This window comes from Lampetra fluviatilis, chromosome 34, assembly GCF_964198595.1.
Source record: "Lampetra fluviatilis chromosome 34, kcLamFluv1.1, whole genome shotgun sequence".
Classification (NCBI taxonomy): domain Eukaryota; kingdom Metazoa; phylum Chordata; class Hyperoartia; order Petromyzontiformes; family Petromyzontidae; genus Lampetra; species Lampetra fluviatilis.
Genome location: NC_136308.1, coordinates 5,315,277 through 5,322,521, shown reverse-complemented (window position 1 = coordinate 5,322,521; position 7,245 = coordinate 5,315,277).

Below are 7,245 nucleotides of genomic sequence, written 5' to 3'. Positions count from 1 at the left end.
CTCCGGAACAGACCTGTGTAGAGGTCAGACTGACATTAAAACAACTTGTAGCTCTTAAAGCTCTATTACCTGACAGGGGTGGTTTAACTTTGTTTGCCCCAGTGATGCTACTGGGCTCTGTTAAAAACTTTAAATACGTCTGCGCTCGTATGAGGTTAAGGGATGCACCCACCGTTCCTGTTCGAGTAATACTTGTGTTTCGATGTGAATGCCCATTGTGTGAAATTACAATTCATAAATATCCTTTGTTTAAGCTAATTGATGTTGTAAACTATGGGATATTATTCGTTAAGTTGGTTGATGCAACTTGGCACTAATTAAGAAAACAGAGGCCTTCTATCAAGGATCCGAGTTAAAAGTGATTCATACTTAATATTTTGTCAGATTGCCACGTAAGGAAAATGCCAATGTGTGTCGTACACCCTCCTTCCACCTGACACAGCCAAACAAAGTTGTCACTGAAACAAACGTGCCAATGTATTATTGCATCAGTGCACCAGTGTGTGTGAGAGAGAGAGAGAGCGATCCGCACACGTTTAACAATTTAGCAACGAGCATCTACAAAATGGGACCTTTTTTGCCAGTATCAAAAATAGGGTTTACCCTTTCTGGCAATAAAACAGGTGTTAAAATGTTCAAACACTAAATATCAACATTTTGCAACGAATTTTGTTTGCATTAACCACACGTACTTGTCGTGGACATGCAAACAAATTGCCTTCTTTAGGACCTCGTCTCAACAGGCCCTAGTCTCAACGATGTCTCTGGTGTAGGCCAATCCGTTTCAAACACAATACCATATATTGTCAGAGCGCGTTTATTTGCATGTTCACCACAAGTACGAGTGGTGAATGCGAACTTGAATCCTTGCAAAAGGTTTCTATTTTGTGTTTGAACATCTTAACACCTGTTTTATTGCCAGAAAGGGTAAAACCCATTCTTATTTTTCTCATAATTCAATAGACGTTTCGCTGGGAGTTACAACCAGCATCGCCAGGTGATTTCCAGAATTATAATAAAATAACATTGGCCGCGAAGGCCTGTGTGTTAAAATTTCCCGAGTCGCTGTGTTGGTGGTGGCTTCTTCTTCTCTGCTGCCCCTACAGTTCCCCCCCCCTATCAAAAAGCCCCTCACGCCATGCAGGTCAGAGGGTCTATTTGACCATACTTCATCACGCTTGGTTAGTGCGGGCAGGTAACGTGGGAGGGCAGGTGAGGGCTGCTTCACATATTGCTTTGCCACTGAGGTTATCCATGACCCTGAATTGAACTCAGGTTGCTACCGCAGTGGACTAACCGCCGCAGCACCACTCTCTCTGTACGAGACAAGATCACTGAAAACTATAATCACACGGGCAAAGGCACCTAACAGCTATACTTGAAACGTGTGGAATGCCTTTAGCAACCAATCAAAATGTGAATAAATCTTTAAGGCTCTGTCTACAATGGCCACATTTGGTGAACTGCATGTAACATTCCTCCCAGCTGTAATAACGGACTTGTATTTGTGCAACTTGCAGTGCCCTTAAATAGAGCAACGTCTTGGCTCAGGTTGTACAACCTAGCTTCGTTATGCGTGGCATATCCAGTGAGTTGTATTTATGGATCCTTTACGCAAGAGACGCAATTGCGGCTTAGAAGGCATCGGCAAAAAGTGACCGCATCTGTGCGTGCGTGTAAGCATGGTGCAAATTCTCCGCTGTTCCCACAGATAAACGGAGGTCTGCAGCCAAACAAATGCTCTTTGTACAAGTCTTATGTACAGCCCTTTTGTCAATCCGCACTACTCGATGAGGGCCACAAAGGTAATCGGGGCTGTTCGACCATGCCATTATACCATTCTGGTCGGTGTGCGGTGGTCAAAGGAGAGAACATGACTGGTTTAAATGGCATTCGCCACTGATGTCAGCCGTGGACGTTATCTCAAATTTAGGTCACCGCGCTCGTAGTGACGTGCACCAACAGCTGGGCCACCACCTCTCTGCGGATAGAGCGTGTGCATTAAATGTTTACATAATTAAAAAGAAACCCTGCGTGTGCGTGCGTGTATGGGGAGTGGTAGTACAACGGTGAACCCGAGTTCGATTCCGGCTCACGGCCAACACCAGGGACGATTATCCGAAGCGGTTCTGAGCCTTCCCTAGGTCGACTCAGCCTCAAAATAAGTACCCGGTGCGGTGTGTAAAAAAGTATCGCCACCATGGAGACAAAGGTGGTGCCGGCCACCCCACTCCCTCGTGCGCCGTTCCCGCCTCTATAGGTGCTCGCTAACAGGCACTTGCCCCGACAGTCTGTCGGCTACACGGGGGATCTTTGTCTTTGTTCGCGCGCGCGCGCGTGCGCGTGTGTGTGCGCGCGCGATTGCCTTTGCGTGACTGGCATGAGAGCGACGCGATAGCATAATCAAGTCGTGTGTCAGTCACCACTGGGCGCGCGTTGTCTCCCGCGTGGGTTGGCAGGCATCGCCGCAGCGCGGGTGCGCGTGACCCTTTGCGTAATTTTTTTTTATCTCTCCCAAGGTGGCCGGTGGGGGGGGTTGGGGTGGACCCTGTGCAGCAAGGACCCCATAACTCCGTCAGCCCTCGCCGCTTCATTCAATCGTGACCCACGACGTCCTTACGACTGGTTGAGTGATGCGCGGTGCGAGGGACGTGCGGTTCCCACTCGGGAGGGCTTCGTGTTCTTTTTTACCCGTTGGGTTTTTGTTGTTGTTTGTTCTGTGCACAATACACATGCGTGTATATTTCAAGGTTTGTTTTATAGGTCCATTAAGAATCTTTACATTGTAATTGATAGATGGGAAATGAGGTGGGTAAATAGGTAGGTGGGTGGGTAGATAGATAGCTAAATTATTAAATGGGTACATAGGTAGATAGGTTAGTGGGTAAATTAGTAGTTACGTGCATAGGTAGGTACATAGGTAAGTTGGTGGGTAGGTTAATCAGTGGGTGGGTGGGTAGGTAAGGTGGATAGGTCGGTATGTGAGTGTATAGGTCAGGGGTCGGCAACCAAAATAACAAGAAGTGCCATTTCTTTCCAATTCGGTACAAAATTCAGTATTTCAAGAGCCGCAATGCATCTGAGTACATACTGTACATACGTACATATCGTCAAGAAGCAGCCCGTAAAGAGCCGCATGCGGCTCCGGAGCCGTAGGTTGCCGACCCCTGGTATAGGTGGACTAACAAACCAGGGTCTGTAGCGAGCACAAGTTAACGTTCTGAGCAACAACCAAACCAACAGTGTTCTTGCACAGGATTTGTGAGCACAGGCTCACGTGTTGTTCTGGTGAACATGCGCGTTCAGGGACGCACACGACCCTGCGTGCAGACACAAATGGAGGCACGCGTGCGATGGCCTAATGTAAGCACACGGAAGTGCAAATAAATCCATCATCTTGTCGACTCCCCATGCACAAAACTTGCACATGCAGAGATATGCAAACTACGCTTGCAGTCACCGTTTTAAACAAAAACAAAGTAAGAGGCACAGTAGTCTGCAGGAATGTGTTTACATGAAAAGCATTTTAGATCTGAAACCATTTATCTATTTTTTACATAATAGTGACATTGGAATATTCTATTTAGCTGTGACTACACTTTAACAACTTCGAGTGTTTCTAAAGTACTGGATGTGTCATTAAAGTAAATTGTTATTCACGAACACTTGTAGCAATACAGCAGAAAAATACACTCATACAACACCTGCAGTATTTTCATTCTGCAAAGCAAGAACATTTCATTGAAATAGATGAAACAAGTAAATTGAACTTTAAAAAAGAATGGAATTACTTTGGAACATTTTCAGCTGCCAAAATAAATATAACTTTGCCTTTTTTTTTCCATGGGTTGGATATAAATGTTGATCTTTGTCCAGCCGAGTGCATTTTAGATCAACAATGAAACAAGTTACGTGTTAGAAACACATTTTTCCGGCCAGGAGAAAAAAAAGTGGTTCAATGAGGAATGAAGAGGCTTTCTCTGCAGTCTAATTAGCAGCACTGCTTCACTGTTGTATTTCTGGAAACAAGTTTTGCTTTTTTTTTTGCGCAGGCGCCGTGGCGGCCAGAGGGCCCTGAGGTGGCTGGGAGATGTTAACTACCTCGCCTGGTATACAGGAGGTCGTCGGTTCCATCCCCACCCTGATGACTGAATATTTGGAGTTTGCATGTCTCTCTCCCCGTTGTCGTGTGGATCGTTTTCCGGGTCCTCTGGTTTTTTCCTCCAGATTTAGAAATAGGCGTTTAGAGTTTTTGGCTGCTTTAAATTTTCACTTAATAAGGCGCTTTGTTGAGCGATCGTTTGTAGCCAGGTCGTTTCTGAAAAAAATATCTGTATAACTCGGTGGGCCTTACCTGGAAAAATAAAAATAGTTCATTAGTTATTTTTTATACCTGCGGTACAACCAAAAAAACACATCAGAGAATGAATTGAATTGTTCAAAACGAATTTCTACACAAAGCTTTGCATACACTTCCTCACAGTTCTACGTGGGTGATTTTGAAATCTTACACAGCCACATGGGGTTGGTGAGGGGCTTTTGATGAATCACGAAATATATCCACCCTCTGCCATGTGCTCCGCATGATGCAAGGAGGTGCTAGAGGGTGAGCTGCGTGTCTACAACATTCTCACCCACTCCGGATTAATGGATTTGCACCACGAGACCATCACAAACCGCGCTGTCTGCGTCGGAGACGAGGGCAAGGGGGCGGCCAGCGATATCATGTTGACTCGTGTGGATTTACTATTCACACGAGGTGGCGAGTCATAGGAGCCTGCATTGAGGCATTACTTACAAAAACCCAAGCGTCGTGCAACTACGGTTGCCACCTGTCCTGCTTTTCCTAGGATTATCCTCTTTTGATCTCTGCCTTTTGAAGTAGCCGTCCTGGGAATTCTGGAAGCTTTTTTCTACCGGACATGAAACAACCCGCTCCGTGCAATGCGTTTACGCGCAGTTCGGCACCCTTTCCGGCATTCCGAGATATTCTGTACTCCAAGGCATGTTCCGGTTTTCTGTACCTCAGAGGTGGCAACCCTATATGAAAGGCGGAAGGGGAAGCGAAGAATCGCTCCGTTACTCGATGACTCCTTGACCCAAGGCGACACGAGGCGCCAGTTCACGTGGCGAGCTGCTGAAATGTGAAGGCTATAGCTTTCCCGAAGCGGGCTTGAATTTAGACATCTGGGGGCCGGGCAGGCAGGGGGGTGGGGGGGGGTGCCAGTCCTCTCAGCGTTACACGAAAGATGAGCTCAGAGCGGAGCTGAGAAAAATTAGGAGGCATACGCCACAGAGAGGCCCCCAACGGGATACATTCGACTTACCTTCGGCCTCTTTGAAAGTTAGCCATTTGCGTGGAGCAATTGCAGCGCCCCGAGCGTATGCCCTGCGCAATAGAGCAGTGGTGCCGCTGGTTCGCACACCGTGCCACGAACCCAGGGTCTGTAAGGTTCAAATCCAAGGTCCCGGGTAATTATCGATGACGAGGTGCTATCCGTACGAAGCTTGGACACCCCTCTACACACCTCCGATGAGCACGGTTGGCCACGTACGATTTTTAGGGATGGCTACGTACGGTTCGAAAGAAGTTCAAAATACATCCGTGAATGATACTTACCGACGTGGTGAAGTATGCTCAGACATCTGCCAGGACTGGTGTGGGGAGGTTTTTTTCGTCCAGCAGTGGATTGACAAAGGACTGAAAATTAAATTTACATACTCTTTGGTTCTATCGGTAAAGTCACGTAGGTATACAATAAAATAAATTCAATTCAATCATGACGTTTCGATCGCAACACAAGCAAGGGTCATCAGGTGGAACCGACAACAGCAGTTGTCCTGCTGTATCGGTTCCGACTGATGACGGCCGCTTGTGTTGTGCCCGAAACGTCGTGATTTAATTTATTTTATTTCTACCTACGTGACTTTACCGAAAGAACCAAATAGTATGGATCCCTGCAGTCACGAAAACTTCAAATCTAAATTAAATTAACATTCATATTTAAACAGTCATGTTAAAATGTCGCAGTATGGGGGGGGGGCGGTGGGGAGTGGGGTGTGTGTTAGCAAGCGCACGTGATGACAGCAAAAAGAGGAAAGATATTTGTAGGTGTACATGTATGTGGAGTTAAAAGGACAGCTGTTATGGGCATTAGAGAGGCCTCACAAAAATAGTCCTGTCATCGCACGCAACCGGTAGTGGTGGTGTAACGGTGCGGGAGGGCAAAGGTTCCTTCTTTGCGAATGTTTTGATCCACAAAATGACAGCGATCGTGCTTGGTGTCTCTTCGTATGGAAGACAAGCTACTTTGGTTTGACACTACTTACTGTGCACAGTTTGAACATGTAGTTCAAGTGTTTTTCTAATTAATTTTTTTTGGAAATATATACACTTTTAAACGCGTTTATAATTTTGAGGACTTTACTGTTTGTTTACTGTTTGTGGTGAAAACGTGGTTATTTTGGCACTTACGTCTTGTGAATGAGGCTTTTAAAGTTGAATATTGCTCTCTGACCAACGGCAATAAATACAAGCATCGATTTAAAAAAAAAGAATCCCGTACAATCCTACGGTATTGCAATTTTCAAGTCTTGTGAGAGTGCGTGAAATACAATGCGGCTGGATATAGATGACGTCACGTAGATAGAAAATTAATAGATGACGACGTTTCGATCGCTCAAACACGCAACCGTCAACAGGTAAAACAAACACAGCAGGAGGACTGCTGACGGTCAGCATCGAAACGTCGTGATCTATACATTTTCTATCAACGTGACTTTACCGAAAGAACCAAAGAGTATGGATTCATGCAGTCACGAAAGCTTCAAATCAAGATTTACATGAAGCTTTTGTTTTATAGCGGTAAAGACAAAAAAAAACTGTTAAATGTTAGGAGATGCATAGTATATCACTTTAGCAGTATTACTATTATATCATGAATGACTTCAGGCCATGACTTCGGTGGCCACGGACATTGCACATAACATATAAATAGATAAATGAATAAGCAAGTTGAAACATTGTCCGCCTCAAGTGGCCGTGCGAGACTTTTTTCGCCCCCTCCGAGGAAGATGAAGAAGAAGTTGAAGGTCGCACGCCACCTCGAGTTGCGATGCAAAGAAGAAATGTACACTCGAGCGGAGAGAGAGAGCTGGCAGCAGGTGCAACATCATTTTTTTGCTTGTTTATCGACAAACGATAGGGGAGCGTGGGCCAAAGGGCAGACAGATGCTCCCACCTTG